We start from the raw sequence: 17,800 nt of genomic DNA, 5'->3' as shown, positions 1-17,800 counted from the left end.
GTAGTGTTTTAAGGGAAGCTTTAATGTGGTCGTATTTGCGGATGTTGCAAATGAAATTTATGCAGTCATTATGAACGCTGGACTAAATTAGAATTTAAATCTGTTAGCACAATGTCGCATAACCACTGTTTATATGAGAATTATTTTTAATTGAAAGGATAGAACATTTTTCAGGCAGTTTAATGAATGAAGGATGGAGAAGACGGTCTTGCATGTCATGAGAGAATATAATATGTGCACATATTGTACCGGTATGAAAAAAAGCATCCGAAGACTTTTCAGCAGGCTTATCAAAAATCATACATGTCACATGTGGTTCATGCTGTGCACCAGGGATGAGATGGTATTAGCTCCCAATCACGGTAGAAGAGCTCGACCTTGATCACGAGCGCATAGCGCATCCACTACATAGCGTCCCAACGTAGACATCAGGGATGTACATGCATATACATCGAATAAAGGCAGCAATTATTACAATAACTAGCGTTACTAATTTTCTGGCTATGTAATAGGGATAATTATTAAATTATTTAATATACATGTACATATATAAACAAATCGCAAAGGGAAGGGGTTTTAAGAACAAAAACAGAAATAGGAAAAGTTAATTGTTTGTAAACCATTTCCTTGTTAAAGCAATTATTTGTTATGTAAATACTTCATTTCATTGGTTAGGAGAAACTAATAGGGTCTACCTGCTCGACGTGTGTGATCTCTAAGTACTTTTGAGCATTTGTTGAAAAAATAATAAAGACAATATTGATTACAATAGAATATATTGATTGTGTGATTGTGAAAATGCAGTCCTTACTGTCCAGTCGTGATAACGTAATGAGTTTTCTTAGAGTGATTAGTGAGATGCACGTAACACGAAGAAACAGATTGATTAAATTACGCTATTGAAGGGCCATCGTAATTTTTTGAGTCAATCGTTTAAGGGGATATGTACTGTATGGTTTTTAAAACTTCCACAATTTTCAACCAAAATTTGTGAAATTTAAACTATATAAACAGACCTACAATACTGTAATCTGTAACAATTTGGTGCCATTATGTCTTATATATATATATATATATATATATATATATATATATATATATATATATATATATATTATATTGACATTTCTAAAAAGGCTCCTTGCGTCAAAGTTTTCAAAATGTTTAATTCATATTTCCTCATAATCTTGGAAATAGTCATGGGAATAAAAATTAATTAGATTTTTGAGCTCAGTCTAAATAGAAAGAGAGAGACAATAAATTTTTAAAATGTATGAATTTACCATTACAATATATTTAATCTAAGTGCAATATGAATATTCCCCGAAGAAACTTAATATTAATATTTCATACAAATGCTAATTAAATTTTATTTATCATCATTTAGTTAACCTTTGTGAGAAATTCCAGACCAATATGACAGTGATTGTTGTGCAAGGAGCTTTTTATTCGGTAAACTGCTTAAAATTTTTAATTCGAGAAAACATAAAAAAAATAATAGTTTTCTCAACTCACGCATGTTTGGCCATATAATTATAATTTATATTGTTAGATCATTTTAAACAATCTCAAATATAATTACGATTATTAAAACAAAAAATGTGGATTTTCTTAATTTTTCAGCATTGTTTCTTGTCTAAAATCAATTTCTCTCTTCTCCAGAATAATGTCTATATATGTGTTGTATTATGTTTCGTACTGACGTTTCACAGTTTTTTTTTTCACAAATAATATAGTATACATTTTTTAATTATTCAACATTGACTTTAGTTACTGCGGGAGTTTTTTTGTTAATTCGTTTTAGAGTTGTTTTTAGTGATTGATTTTATTTTTACTAATTTCTGGTTTAATCTTTTATAACATGAATTACTATACCAGCACACATAAATTACTTCACCGCCTTTTCATTATTTAAAAACTAAATTTTCTACTTATCATTAATACCTGTATTGTAATCTCGCTTGCGATCTGTCCTGGTCTGCAACGTTGTATGTGCTGTACACCCTTGTGCCTCAGGTAGAAAAGCTCCGCGCTTATGGAGAGAGCATAAAAAAGCTCGCGCTCGGAACTATTAGTACTCATCGCATCACTGCTTTGCACAGAATATGCGAAAATATCAGAATCCTGTTTCCCAAAGTGGATAGCCTAGTATCGAATGAGAGAAGAGTGTTTGTTAAACCGCCTTTGAAATAGGATGTCATTAAAGAGGAAAATTCCGAAATTCCTCTTCCTCTTCTAGTCATACTAACACGCTGTGGTACCAACCTGGCTAATTGCAGCAACATAATATGTCGAGTACTTTGAAAGTATTTCGTCTATTGTAAATAAATTGGGCAGAAATTATGCATCGTCGATTGAGATAATTCAAGATTTACTGAAAGACGATTGTTCAAAAAGAATTTGGCATTCGTATCCGCTAATACAGGCTTCTTGAGTGACAATTAAGAACTAGAAACATTCACAACCTCCTTTGCGAAACAGTGCAGTACTTACTTACTTACTTACAAATGGTTTTTAAGGAACCCGTAGGTTCATTGCCGCCTTCACATAAGCCCGCCATCGGTCTCTATCCTGAACAAGATTAATCCATTCGCTATCATCATATCCCACCTCCCTCAAATCCATTTTAATATTATCTTCCCACCTACATCTCGGCTTCCCCAAAGGTCTTATTCCCTCCGGCCTCCCAACTAACACTCTATATGCATTTCTGGATTAGCCCATACGTGCTACATGCCCTCCCCATCTCAAACGTCTGGATTTAATGTTCCCAATTATGTCAGGTGAAGAATACAATGCGTGCAGTTCTGTGTTGTGTAACTTTCTCCACTCTCCTGTAACTTCATCCCTCTTATCCCCAAATAAAAAATGTTATGGTTTATTTAACGACGCTCGCAACTGCAGAGGTTATATCAGCGTCGCCGAATGTGTCGGAATTTTGTCCCGCAGGAGTTCTTTTATATGCCAGTAAATCTACTGACATGAGCCTGTCGCATTTAAGCACACTTAAATGTCATCGACCTGGCCCGGGATCGAACCCGCAACCCTGGGCATAGAAGGCCAGCGCTATACCAACTCGCCAACCAGGTCGACATCCCCAAATATTTTCCTAAGAATTTTATTCTCAAACACCCTTAATCTCGTGAATAATTTCAAGGGAAAAATTGTTCCGGAGCCGGGTATCGATCCCGGGACCCTTCACTTAGCCAACGAATGCTCTAGATATGCACCCTTAATCTCTGTTCCTCTCTGAAAGTGAAAGTCCAAGTTTCACAACCATAAAGAACAACCGGTAATATAACTGTTTTATAAATTCTAACTTTCAGATTTTTTGACAGCAAGCTAGATGACAAAAGCTTCTCAACCGAATAATAACAGGCATTTCCCATATTTATTCTGAATTTAATTCCCTCCCGAGTGTCATTTATGTTACTGTTGCTCCAAGATATTTGAATTTTTCCACCTTTTCGAAGGATAAATCTCCAATTTTTATAGTTCCATTTCGTACAATATTCTGGTCACGAGACATAATCATATAAGTAAAACTGAACTCATTACCAGGTTCAAAGTACAAATGCTAAAAACAAATTTCAAATCACTTTAAAAATGTAAGATATAAAACAATCTGTAAAACTACTCATATTGCGGAGGGTCCAACTGTAAGTGAAATTGACGGTGTGAGTGATTGTGACTACCGCTCTTTAAATATGCGAGATCGGTATCCTGTGGCGTTGGATAAACACTTTCACAGTGTACTGTAAGACATTGTTCAGAGACGATCGACATGCGCTTAAATTCGAGACTTTAGATGTGACATTTATTATACAGTACAGTTCAACTCTGATGGAACTACGAACAACTAATGATTAGCTGATATTGGTGAATACTACATGCTACCAATTTTTGTAACAGATGTACTACTCGAGTCAAATTTTGGCTAAATATTTTTAAAAATATTTTGGTAATCACTTTAGCATTTTTTACTACATTAAAAATAAATAATTTATATTTTAGCAGATAAAAATCCGCTTCTTTGTCATAGACCTATATGTCACTTTTGGAATTACAAATAAATTACAGTGTGCAATTCAGGTTAGGGTTCATAATAAGTTATTGCATTTATAATATTTCAAGAAAATAAATTATTTATTTTAGTTTTACGGGTACAAATAGAGAATGAACTATTCAGAAGTGTCATTTATTTAATGGGCTAGTGTTCTGAAGCTAAAACAATGTTGTTAATTGCTTTGTACAGATTTTATTTTTCAATTTTTAACTAAAAATGACCTCATTCTTACGCACTTATCACAAAAATTGTTACAAATCATACGACTTTCGGAACTTGTTTCTTTAAAGTTTAATTATGCATCCTAATATACAGTCTTAGAGAATTTACAAGAGTGGCGTGATTTGTAATAATTGCTGTGATAAATGCGTAACAAAATGTAATTTTTTAGTTAGAAAATCGAAAAAAAAATCTGTACGAAGCAATTATGGAATTCACAACACATTTTTAGCTTCAGAATACTAGCTAATTAAAGAAATGACACTCCAGAATAGTTCATTCTTTACCTGTTATATTCTTTTACCCTTAAAACTCAAGAATAATGATATTTTACAAACAACTTCAAATTAGTGTAACTCTGAAAATATTGAGATTAGGACAAATGTTTATATGACATTTTTTGCTCAGAATGTCTTCGAAAATAAACTCCGAAAGTGACGGTAAATCCTCGTGATTCGCCCTGTATAAATGTACAGTATTTCGATAAAAAAAAAGTCCATATGTGAAGGCCAGGTTCTGCAATATTATAATAATTTCGTATTTTTTATACATACCACTCAATTTTATTCTTATGATCTTTGTGCTTTTGTCTTCTCTTTTTTACATTTTGAGATCTCTATCATTATCTTACAAATTATATTTATATACTTTTATTTCTGGCTGATGTGTGTTTTAAGTGAATGTCGAACTGAAGCGGTGAGATCAATAACCATTTAAGTCCATTTACACAAGTTTCGAGAAAAATGCAAAAAAAAACTTTTTTTTCTTACCTGATTATTATTTTTTGCTCTAATATTTCTGGTTGTTTTAGAGATCAAGACAAAGAAGTATACCAACTTTTAAAGTCGTAACACTTGTGTAAATATTCAAAATTTAATTTCAAATTTAAAAAAAAATGAATACCAGAAGTGGACTTGAATGGTTTTTGATCTCACTGCTTCATGTTACTGCTATACAAAAGACTAGCAGAATAATGTCATTTATTTCATTTAACTATAAGTTAAACATGCGTGTTCACTTATTTTGAAGAATTAAAAGAGCCAAGAAACAATTAAACAGCTGTCACGTGTGGTAGCCCATACTAAGAAATTAAGTTTCAAAAATTGCCATTGAAAGTTAAAATATGGCAACGGAATAGTTTCAATGACAGCTTCATCAAAGTATACAACATTTATAGCTCTAAATATAATTTCATGAAGTTGGGATTTTAATATTTCTATTGTAGGGTGACATACATTTGTCTTCAACTATTCATTGCTATATTTGGAAACGAATCCAACGCAGTTCAAAGGATGGAACAGGTTACATATCATAGAATTGGAATTTCTTTACTCCTGTGCAGTAAAATGATCAGTTGCACAACTTTAACGTTGCATGGGTTCGAATCCCGTAGTGTGTCTATTGTCAATGTGAGGACCTGTATTGCCCAGCAACTTGTCGCTCTCTCGAGTCAGTATAAAGTGAAAAAAAAACATCGACGTTGTAAAGTCAAGAACTAACAAACTGCATCTAAACTCATTTCTTAATACGATGAACGTGTTGTGTTGAGGATTGTCATAGAATTCCAACACTATAGAAGTGGAAGTGTTCAACAGTGCAAGGTTTGGACTTGAAAGTTCTAGCAGTTTCCTCGAGATGTCTCTACTATCGACATAGTTGTATAATACATTTTTGTAATGCAATAGGAAACGGTTTGTGTCCGAGCTCACGGCAGACGATCCGGCGTAACAAAACGAATGCAAAGAGAGGGAAAGTTTGGTTTTAATTGTTTGGTATCAGAGGAAAAGGAACGACTTATAGCCCGTGCGTGGGACAGGTGTATGGACTTTGTCTTCATAATTATCGTGTGGCGGTGTAGACATGACCAGTCTGCTTAGGAGGTCAGTGGGCTACGAGCGTGCTGCTACTAAACTCAGGCAGCGAACTGTCGTATAAATGAAGTGATGCGATCATGTAGGACTGTAGGAAGAGGAACTGGTGGAGAGTGAAACTGAATACAGCCAGGTGCTAGTGCTACCCATCACGACAGGCGTGACCAGCAGTTTGCGTGGGATGAAACATTGACCCAGCACAAGGGTGAGTGAGTAAGCGAAAACAGGTTTTGACAATAGAATTTAGAGTATTTCATTTAATATACTTTACTGTATCCGCTTTCCCTTTAGATATCATAATATATAGATATCGATTAAAGAAAGAAAATTACTATTCAAAAATTATAAATATAATTATTTAAAAGGGGGACAAGACTTACTGTAGTAACTTTCGAGGAATATCACTTCTGTTGACGTCGTACAAAATTTTGTCCAATATTCTTTTGAGTAGAATAACTCCATGTGTAGATGAAATATTATTGGGGATCATCAGTGTGGTTTTAGGCGTAATAGATCAACTATTGTCCAGATATTTTGTATTAGACAGATAACGGAGAAAAAATATGAGTATAAGGGTACAGTGTATCAGTTATTCACAGATTTCAAAAAAGCATATGATTCGGTTAAGAGAGAAGTTTTATATGATATTCTTATTGAATTTGCTATTCCCAAGAAACTAGTTCGACTAATTAAAATGTGTCTCAGTGAAACGTACAGCAGAGTTCGTATAGGTCAGTTTCTGTCAGATGCGTTTCCAATTCACTGTGGACTAAAGCAAGGAGATGCACTATCACCTTTACTTTTTAACTTTGCTCTAGAGTACGCCATTAGGAAAGTCCAGGATAACAGAGAGGGTTTGGAATTGAACGGGTTACATCAGCTGCTTGTCTATGCGAATGACGTGAATGTGTTAGGAGAAAATCCACAAACGATTAGGGAAAACACGGGAATTTTACTGGAAGCAAGTAAAGAGATAGGTTTGGAAGTAAATCCCGAAAAGACAAAATGCCGTATATAATTATGTCTCGTGACGAGAATATTGTATGAAATGGAAATATAAAAATTGGAAATTTATCTTTAGAAGAGGTAAAGAAGTTCAAATATCTTGGAGCAATAGTAACAAATATAAATGAAACTCGGGAGGAAATTACACACAGAATAAATAAGGGAAGTGGCTGTTATTATTCGGTTGAGAAGCTTTTATCATCCAGTCTGCTGTCAGAAAATCTGGACGTTAGAATTTATAAAACAATTATATTACCGGTTGTTCTTCATGGTTGTGAAAGTTGGACTCTCACTTCGAAAGAGAAACATAGGTTAAGGGTGTTTGAGAATAAGGTGCTTAGGAAAATATTTGGAGCTAAGAGGGATGAAGTTACAGGAGAATGGAGAAAGTTACATAACACAGAACTGCACACATTGTATTCTTCACCTGACATAATTAGGATCATTAAATGCAGACGTTTGAGATGGGCAGGGCATGTAGCACGTATGGGCGAACCCAGAAATGCATATAGAGTACCTATTAGTTGGGAGGCTGGAGGGAAAAAGACCTTTAGGGAGGCCGAGACGTCGATGGGAAGATAATATTAAAATGGACTTGAGGGAGGTGGGATATGATGATAGAGAATTGATTAATCTTACTAAGGATAGGGACCAATGGCGGGCTTATGTGAGGGCGGCAATGAACCTCCGGGTTCCTTAAAAGCCAGTAAGTAAGTAAGTAAGTAAGTAATTATTTAACTGAGCCTATATGACAGCACATTCACCATTGATCTAAATAAGGTATAACGAAATTTTACATTGTTTAGCATAGGTGTAGAATGACCCTAGTCTAGTATGACCCTAGCTCTTTGTAACGACCCCAAGAAGTAGGAACCCCTTCTTGTCGTTATTGTTTAGTCAACTGTCAGAAGACAGGCCTGAACCCCACAAGTGATACCAACATGGCCCCACTTATGAGGCAACTTGGCAAGGAGATAATGTGGGTAGGGTGGTCAAATCCCTTCTTATCCTCTTTTTTCACCTGAAGACGAAGATAAAGTCTACCTTCGGAACGTTATGATTTTCTTTTCCATCACCAGCAATCGAAAAAGTCGAAATATGTTCTAAAATGCATTCCCTGCAATGGAGATTGTGCATCTCTCTTTTGTCTTGTGTGTGACATGTTGTCGCAAGCGGTGACCTTTCGCCATACTGATCATATAACTTTCAGGCCTGACTTGTGAATGACTAATGTTGGCGCATAATAATATTAATAACACTGTACTAACAATAGTGAATTCGAGTTATGGAATCGTCATTTCACAAGAGTCGTTAGTGCTGTTCAAGACTGTCACTAAATGGAGGTTAGCGTGGATCTGATGATGATGATGATGATGATGATGATGATGATGATGATAAAGAATTGATGACAAGTTTGTCGTGGAGTTATTTAAAAAATGTACTATCTTACTTTCTGAAGGAAATAATAATTTTATATCTTCCATGTTAAAATAAAATTCTATCAGATGTATCTGGATATATGCTACTGTTATATTTGTACTTTTTTAGTATTAGTAGGCCTATTATTTATTAATAGTTCAAAAGTACATAAACTTAATAATTAAAACTGATATATGAAGAGTTCAGAACCATAGTGGGCCAAGCGCCATTTACTAAAACCGTAGAAAACAAGGGTTAAAATGAAGTTATTACCATAATTCAATGGAAACATAATGGATTTGATATTTCTAAAAGGGGAATAATTTAATATTAAATTAATGCGCAATCTTTCAGTATCTTCAAAATATAAGGTCGATAAGTTACAAATAGAAGTAACGATATATAGCTCATTTTTTAATGAGACTGTTGAAGCTATCACTACTAGATTACAATATTATCGATGTGTGGACACGTCCTGGGATCCTGTCCGCACGGCGAAGCTCTGCGAAACGCTAGACACCACCAAGTACGATCAATTATAGCCACTGCCCTTAAACATGCCGATTACAACACCTTTGAAGAAGTACATGGTCTCTCCGTCACTGGCAGTAAACGGCGCATAGATATAATAGCTTTCAAGGAATCTACAAGATCTGGATTCGTAATTGATCCCACTGTGCGTTTCGAAACGAATGAGGAACAGCCACCAGAAGTGGATAATGAAAAAAAGAATATCTACAATCCTACCATTCCATATTACCTCCAAAAGTACCAGCTAGAAGAGCTTGAAGTAATCGGACTTCTGGTTGGAGCAAGAGGTACCGCTACTCTCTTCATGAAAGATGTGTTTAAGAGGCTTGGAATACCTACATCTATTATTCCGATTGTAAATTTAGCTGCATTGAAAGGATCAATTGCTCTACTGAAGCATCACCTATATTCGAAATGAAACTAAGTTCATTAGCATTCTTTACTTTTTGTAACACTTGCCTCTCTAAAACTAGGTATATTTCCACCAATCACAAAATGTATTTGCAGCTATATACTTGTAGGAGTTTCATTGTCAAAACAAAATTAATGGTTCACTGAACTTGTAAACATTTGTATGGTTAAGTACTCTTTGTCCCTTGTGGCAGCTCACGAATAGTGAGAAGATTTCTAATTATTAATTTTTCATATGAAATACGACGAAGTTTGTAATGCCTTGGTTAGCTCTCATGTTCGAAAATAGCAGGGCACTAATGCAGGACTTAACCGCTACTGAAAGAGTTTCTAATCCTCAACGAGCTCAATCCCTGCATATGAGTTTAGTATTATTCTGTAGTCTTGTTCACCCAACTGAGAAAATATACTAGAAAACATTACGTTATTTCTCAAGCACTTTGTCGCTATTGTGTAAGTGTTAAGTATACCTCAGAGTAGAAGCTAGTGGTTCGTTAAATATGAATTAAGTTCCAGTCATTATACCCCACTCATCCGCCTTTTCAGTACAGCACGTTATGAAACTCTTAAGGCCTCCCCACATCGACGCGAAATATTCGCACCGGTGGAATGTAGTTGCAAGAGCATGATATTGTAAACATAAGTTTCAGCAATAAAATGAAAGAGAGAGAACATGAAAAAGTTAACAAATTATGAGGGAAACGCTTCATCACTGCACAGTAACTGCCACCATCTTGAATTTTGAAAAAAAAATATATATATATATATATATATATATATATATATATATATATATATATATATATATATATATAATTTTTTAAATCGTAAAAGTAGCCTATTATTTTTTTCCATATAGCAGAAAGACAGTGTTTTACACATACCAATTTTCATTATTGTACAAGATACAGTAATGGAGGAAAAAAATGTTGAATATTTCCAAAACTTTTACTACTGTAAGCTGCACCTAACCCCTTAACTCGGTCAGCTCGTGAAGTTAATCCAGCACTGGAAATACTGTTGCACATCTCCTACTTTTTACGTACTATAATTAGGGGAGAGCTGGGTATTATCGGACATCGGGTAATATCGGATAGTGCGTTTCTTTCATCTACTACCAGATGGTAATACCTGAATGACATGGTTACGTTTCTGTGATGTCGCATACAGAAACGTGACCATGTCATCTGGTGGTAGATGAAAGAAACTCGCTGTACGATATTACCCGATGTCCGCTACTACCCTACTCTCCCCTAATATTATGATGTATTCAGTTTTCCAGTAAAGAAAAATTGGCAACACTACATGTTGTCGCACAACTGTTTAAAACTGAAGTGATTATTCAGGGGCAATAACAAAATTAATGTAACAATAACATAGAAATTATAGAATGACAGATGAGTAATCAATGTATTCGCAAATCCTATTTTATAGGTATTTTGTCCACGTTAGGCCCGAATCTCAAAACGTATCTGTCTGAAATCGAACTCGGATTCCTTTCATATAAAAATTCGGCAAAGATACGAAGTGTGAATCTTACACCCTAGATCATATATATCCCAGATAGGTCGACCTTATAGGCTTTGACGTTAACAACTTTTTGTCAGGTTTACTACGCTGCCATCTAGTTGTTGCATAAGGAGTCACGTCATAATTCCTATTTTAATTGCATTAGCGACTGTACTGCCATCTCGTGTTCGTTTACGGCGGACGGGTGGTGATCCTGGCGGTTGTTCTCTTCAAAGTGCAAACGATTTTAACATAGCTATGACTTATCTGTTACATATATGATCTAGGCTTACACTATGGAAATAGGTAATATAAATAAGTATATCATTAAAACTGTATATCATATTCAACGCCTGGATTCAAGCAGATCATTAGTCAAAGAAAAACAATAAAAATAAGAATGATGGTTTCACTTCCTCAGAAATACAGAATGCTCGAATGTTTGCAGTCCTAGTCAGGTAGTAAGCAGAAAGCATTCACTTTCCTCTCTAAGCAGCCCAACATTGCGATTATTGTGATGAAAGTTATGTAAACTTGTCTTAACGAAACTTGTTGCATTTTCTCAAAGACAAACAATCTGATCTCGTTAGTACATGGTTCTAAATGAAGCGTGCTGCCTGTCTAGTTTGCAGTCTGTGAGCGTCCCAGATGAGAAGAATGGAAAAAAACAGCATTTCAAACGCAGTGTAACAGTTACGTAATGTGAAAGCGTTTCCAGTTGTCGGGAAATTCTAAGAGTAGCTCGGAGATGCTCGCAGGCCGGACATACCTGGACAGGTGAAGTGAAGCTGCCGACCTCCTGCCGCTACCCCTGACCCACTTGCAAGCATCGCGTCACTTCATTAGAAAGGTGGCAAGTTGCGTTAACTTAACACTGTTTTTAGACTTACTATTATTTCTTAATTGTTCCCCATAAACCACGAAAAAAAAGTGCTATGCAAGACCCGAAACAATTCCTCTAACAGACATCTGACAGTTGCAATTTCTCTTATAACTTAGATGTAACTTCTTTTTCTGCATTAAACATATAGGTACTTCCAGGTTAACCATGAACTTGGAGACATTAGCCTCCTATCGAGAGTAGAAGATTTGAATGCATTGAATTCTCTGTCAAAGACTTTTCTGCATTGTAGTTCTTTCAGTCAAATGCCAAAGAATGTAAAAAAAAATGAGAATAGCAGACATACTAAAAATTTAGATTATCATACAAATGTAGTAAAAATAGAGAATTGCATACATAGGTCTATACTAAAAATTCAGAATATCATATACTGAAAGTTCGGAATAGCATACATATACCGGTACTAACAATTCAGTGTAAGTCAAAAATGGGTTATGAAAGTTAAAGTAAACATTCTGTAAAATACAGCGCAAAGAAGCAATTAATATATTCTATATATTTAAACTGTTAGTAATCAGTGAATGGCAAGAAGGCCAAATTAATAGCTACTTTGCACTGTATTTTACAGAATTTTTACTTTAAACCTCATTACCCAATTTTGACTTACACCACTTCTGCTCTGAACGGCTCAAATGTTTTATCACATGTTAAAAGTGACTTTGAACACCACCTTACATAATTTTACACTGATTTTATATATGTTTTTAATTTAGTTCATAATAAGCACATATGTTTCTTCCTGTATTTTACCTATGCTCAATTTGTTAATCTATATCTCTCCTGAAGATGATTTGAAAAAAAAAATCGAAAATATTAATGGAATTATAACCTTGTAATGTGAAATAACAGAAAACTGTTTCTGTATTGATAAATTGTAGACTGAAAGTATAAAATAATTAATACCATATAAAACAGAAGCGTTAGGAGTTACAAAATTTCAAGGACGAAAAGTATAGTGTGTCCACTTCTGGTCGTGTTGTGTGTGATGCCTAAAACAATTTATGAACGGCTTCAGTCATACATCCTGTACAGAGGAGGTAATTTAATGAGAAGATTAAGTTTTTGTAAAATATTAGATATTAGATATTTACTCAACAATAACAATGGCATTTGCTGTCCTATTTTCCATAAAACTATTTCTTGAAAATGCAAATGTATAGGTATATAATACTCTGAAAACAAGTTCTTTAAGTCCTAACTTTTGCTCCATTGAACTGTACGAGCTCATGTTCATTTGGCGTAGTTTTGATCTGTATCATGCCATTCTAATGGAAATGTTGAATAAATTTTAATATGAATTTTCTATGATGAAGGAAACAGAACTGGATATATTCTAACTGAGTTAACAATATTAGGATCTTGTTTGATTTTGAGATTTTTTAATCCTTTCGTCGCGGCAAGTGAATCGAAATTTCTGGGATTTAGGCGTTTCATTATCCATTCCATCGCCATTAACATTCATATTTTCTTTCTTATATTAAAAAGATACACACAGTTCTCGCCTTTGCAGCCTTCTAGTATGAGACATTTGTTGAGAGAATCTCAACCCTGAATGGTATTACTTGCACCCAAATTTGATAATTTTAAATTATCCAAATACCTCACATGAACGTAAAGGAAATTGAAATCAAGTTGTCAAAATAATAATCCTACTAACATCGAAGATAGCCTCCTCCTTATTTTTGCATTGAACTATGTATAAAGCTTTTAACTTCGCTCTAGAATATGCTATTAGGAAAGTTCAGGATAACAGGCAGGGTTTGGAATTGAACGGGTTATATCAGCTTCTTGTCTATGCAGATGACGTGAATATGTTAGGAGAAAATACACAAACGATTAGGGAAAACACGGGAATTTTACTTGAAGCAAGTAAAGCGATCGGTTTGGAAGTAAATCCCGAAAAGACAAAGTATATGATTATGTCTCGTGACCAGAATATTGTACGAAATGGAAATATAAAAATTGAAGATTTAACCTTCGAAGGGGTGGAAAAATCCCAATATCTTGGAGCAACAGTAACAAATATAAATGACACTCGGGAGGAAATTAAACGCAGAATAAATATGGGAAATGCGTGTTATTATTCGGTTGAGAAGCTCTTATCATCCAGTCTGCTGTCCAAAAATCTGAAAGTTAGAATTTATAAAACAATTATATTACCGGTTCTTCTGTATGGTTGTGAAACTTGGACTCTCTCTCTGAGAGAGGAACATAGGTTAAGGGTGTTTGGGAATAAGGTGCTTAGGAAAATATTTGGGGCTAAGAGGGATGAAGTTACAGGAGAATGGAGAAAGTTACACAACACAGAACTGCACGCATTGTATTCTTCACCTGACATAATTAGGAACTTAAAATCCAGACGTTTGAGATGGGCAGGGCATGTAGCACGTATGGGCGAATCCAGAAATGCATATAGAGTGTTAGTTGGGAGACCGGAGGGAAAAAAATCTTTAGGGAGGCCGAGACGTAGATGGGAAGATAATATTAAAATGGATTTGAGGGAGGTGGGGTATGATGATAGAGACTGGATTAATCTTGCACAGGATAGGGGCCGATGGCGGGCTCATGTGAGGGCGGCAATGAATCTTCGGGTTCCTTAAAAGCCATTTGTAAGTAAGTAAGTACTATGTATAAAGCTCTCGGGCCTCCTAGTACGTCAACACGTAAATGCCATTATAATCGGAATTGAACTGGGCAGTTGATATTAAAAAGAAGATTAATTAAATATTTAAAATTTTTACTGGCCGAAACAGGCCTGAGGTACGTTTATACTGCCTTTATTCGATTTCCAAATTCTTATTTGTAAACGCAGGACGTAATAGTGGCAGGTGACAATAGGAAGTTAAGTGACTAATCTTGCTAATAAAAAACATGAAATTTGACAGGAAATTAGCAGTAGATTTACTGTTACTGTTCTTCAAAGAATAAAATGTTCGAAACATATTCCTTTACTTGTTATACATGTACAGTCCTAGACACAAAAAAATGGCCGATCTCTTGTACCATGATTTTTAGTTTCGGATATCGCCTGTTTCACAAGTGAAAACGTTTTGTCATATTCATAAACATTAAGGTGGAGAACTTTACTTTGCACCTAATTTACCTCTTCTATATATCTTAGTTCAAAATAGTTTATAAATTTTGGTTATAGCCTAACCCTTAAATTGGCAAAGCTTCGTTTCTCTCACTAGCTTATTAAACCGTGTCGGACCGTAAAGAAAACAACTATCGCAATGTCCATATTTTATATGTTGTACAATATTATAGTATTGTGAACTTTTAATTTGTGCGAGATCGCGCGTATTTGCTTGTTTTCCGCACAGAACCAATACGCGGTAAGTGTGAAATACCACATTCAGTATTCCCAACGTAACACACATAACAATTTCCCTCTTGTTACCGCTTAAGCGCGACATTCATTTTACTGCTTTAAGCTTTTAACATATTATTTTTAGAGACGTTCAATAGTAATAATTATAAATTGGAAACTTACCACTGCAATTTCACCTAAATTTCAATGTTAATTATTGTTTTTAAATATTTGCAAAAATTAAGTAAAGTCTACTACTCCACGAAACTTATTGCATTCCTGATACAAGTAACATTAAGGAAGCCGTGAAAAAATCACCGAGATTCCAGATGCCGATGTTATTACTGCAATATGTTATATAAATAATATTGTTAAAATATTAAAATGAAAAATAAATCATTACATAACATTACCGTTTGTTTTAAGTTCGCATTTATAACCTGGGGGGGGGGGGGGGAAGACAGACGTATATCACGGCCTGCTGGAGTATAGTAAACACAGAAAACATTTTATAGTAACAATGTTGAAGAAAGATATTTTGGTTTTCCGAAGTTGCCGTCATTAAACAGAAACCAACATGGAGATTTCATTGCAACTAATTAGAAATTCCTCTTTCAGGTATGTAATAAACGATCTTCGCACAAAATAATGTACGATACACGAGCGGTATGTTTGTTTTCATGTTCTCGGAAATTAAAAAAGCTCAACTACGTTTCGCTTTTTCAATCTTTTCCTCTAACATGAAAACGTCAACATACCGCTTTTGTAACGTATATTACTATTTCCTACCAATTTTTTCTAATGTTCTATTAAAATTATAACATATAGCCTATTAACCTGTTGTATCCTATAGAAAACTTTGTCAATTTAATGATAAACAGGCAGAAAATAAAACAAAAATAACGGAAAAACAGAGTGGAGTCTAGAACTCGTAACCTCTCCTTCACTACGCAGACACGCTACCCCTAGACCACGGGTACGAGGCAACATTATCATTTGAAACATTGGCAAGAAATTACTGGAACTCTGCCGCTGAATAATAAATTCGTTCATGTGTAAACCTAAGCTCTCACTAAATCAATGGAAGTCTTCTTAAGGGAATTCAGCGCATGACTGCCGTTTTTTTCTAAGACTATACATATTGCATTTGATACACTGAGGTTTCGAATTCTCGAATGATTTTCAGAAAGTGACCACATTATGTTTCATGGCGACTGACACGACAACTTCAACTAGAGTTTGGCGGAAAAGAAGATGCTAAGGAAAGATTTATTCGATTAGCTGGAATTAACGCTCTGGTCTTATTTCAGTATTTCTTTAGGATCTTCATCTCAAAATGGCCTCTGTTATTTTAATGTTAGAGTCAGCAAGTAAATGATATATCCAAAACCTTAATGAATAGGTACGAGTACAATCATGATTTCCTTGTTGGCAACATAGCAACTTGTCACCTGCAAGAACGACTTTCAAATCATAGAATACAAATATTACTTTATACACTTTTTTTTGGCGATGGCGTAATTCTTACGCGAACAGGAGATGACTTGCAATGTGGCTTGTTTAAATTACAACAAATAGCAATAAAAACTTGAATTTATCTACAACAAAACCAAGTGTTCATTCCTAAGGGAAAGAAATTTAGTCGAGCTGAAATACGAGTAATTATAATTGATTATTACACTCTTACTACGTCATACTACTTTTGACCAATAAAACGGTACGAAAGGACGTATTTCGAACAATCATGGCTGCTTATCGCACAATTTTATCGCGTCCCTAGCATTTGTTTAATTTTATCGCGTCCCTAGCATTTGTTTAATTTTATCGCGTCCCTAGCATTTGTTTCTTTGTTTGCCAACATTTGAAACTGCGCTGGTCTGGACGTCAAAAATATATAAACAATTACAAACCACTCCAGTCGATGCACAGCAGTTTCAAATATGACTCGCATTGGCATTCAAGAACAAGAATTAATAAAAATCACTGGTCATACCTATCCATCTTCTGAAATCCGATTTACAAATAAATGAAGAGCACCATTCGGAAATCCTGAATAGGTTGAATACACCATGTAGGCCTAAATCAACGAGTACCACTTCTATTACGCACACGTCCAATATAACATCAATTGAACCACCAACCACATTCAAATTTTAAAATTGTACATTCAATAATTTTTCCTTTTAAAATTATTCATTCGAAAATCCTGAATAAGTTGAATACACCATGTAGGCCTAAATCAACGAGTTCCAATTCTATTACGCACACGTCCAATATAATATGAATTGAACCACCAACCACATTAAAATTTGAAAATTGTACATTCAATAATTATTCCTTTTAAAATTATTCATGTTTATTTTTTATGTCGTCGTCGTGAATTAAAACTTTTCTAACACTTGTGTATATTAGTTAGGTTATGTTATAGCTTCTGCTATATGATATTATGGATAGTCACGTATCAGAGATTGTTTAATTTTAAGATTTATTGAAAATCATCTGTCAAGTGACGTTGATTACTGGGATTCGGATAATTGAAGTGGAATGCAACTGTCTTA

At 34.7% G+C, this 17,800-nt stretch overlaps 1 protein-coding gene across 2 annotated transcripts in view; it reads left to right on the top strand.

The window, feature by feature from the left end:
• Nucleotides 1–5,952: 5,952 nt before the first annotated feature.
• Nucleotides 5,953–17,800, top strand: part of LOC138710388 (uncharacterized) — a 92,684-nt gene continuing 80,836 nt past the window's right edge. Inside the window, exon 1 of one of the 2 annotated variants that reach the window (XM_069841271.1) lies at nucleotides 5,953–6,361. The gene's annotated coding sequence lies outside the window, so the exon portion shown is untranslated. The remainder of the gene's footprint in view (nucleotides 6,362–17,800) is intronic. The other variant, XM_069841270.1, reaches the window with a different exon arrangement.

The sequence above is a fragment of the Periplaneta americana genome, chromosome 12 (assembly GCF_040183065.1).
Source record: "Periplaneta americana isolate PAMFEO1 chromosome 12, P.americana_PAMFEO1_priV1, whole genome shotgun sequence".
Taxonomy (NCBI): Eukaryota; Metazoa; Arthropoda; class Insecta; order Blattodea; family Blattidae; genus Periplaneta; species Periplaneta americana.
The sequence above is the reverse complement of the archived record's forward strand: the minus strand, read 5'-3'. Positions and strand labels throughout refer to the sequence as shown.